The following is a 652-nucleotide window of genomic DNA, read 5'->3' as shown; positions in this document are numbered from 1 at the left end:
TTGCTTAAATATATCAACATTTCACGAATCTGGTTACGCAAATCCATAAATCAGTAAACTGTAACATCAACAATGTTTAGAAATGTGTTGATGGATGTACTTTATGTCTCACAAAATCAGTTACAAATTATGCAGAATCATATGTCTACAGCTAAGTTGCTTGTGTAAATATATGTATGTATCTTTGTGTATGTTTATGTAAAATAGGATAAAGACTACATTCTGTAGAAGAAGCAGTTACCATATCACTTCATCTAATTAAATATTTTCAGTAGAAAATATCTCATGAGACCGTCATACACCTCTGGCAGCTACTGAGGAATCTCACTAGATAATGTAATGACTTTAAAGACTTCTTCAAACCGGCTCCCAGAAATAGTTAGGAAAGCAAGCAGCAGTGTCACTATCTTAGAGACTCAAACTCGTGTGGACTGAAAGAAAGGAAGATTGTTTTGCACAGTTTCATGATGGGCAAATACCAGATACTTTTCTCAAATTGATAACAACGCTGTTTACTTGCTTTACTTACACAATACATGAATGCACTCAACACCCACCTATACACAACCATGTAAGTATATTCTAAATGATTTTTTTTCACATCTACCATGTCAGACATGGTAAAGGTCTATCCATTATAGTCGATTCTCAC

The sequence above is a fragment of the Penaeus monodon genome, chromosome 22 (genome assembly GCF_015228065.2).
Source record: "Penaeus monodon isolate SGIC_2016 chromosome 22, NSTDA_Pmon_1, whole genome shotgun sequence".
NCBI classification, from domain to species: Eukaryota; Metazoa; Arthropoda; class Malacostraca; order Decapoda; family Penaeidae; genus Penaeus; species Penaeus monodon.
This window is presented reverse-complemented; position numbering follows the sequence as displayed.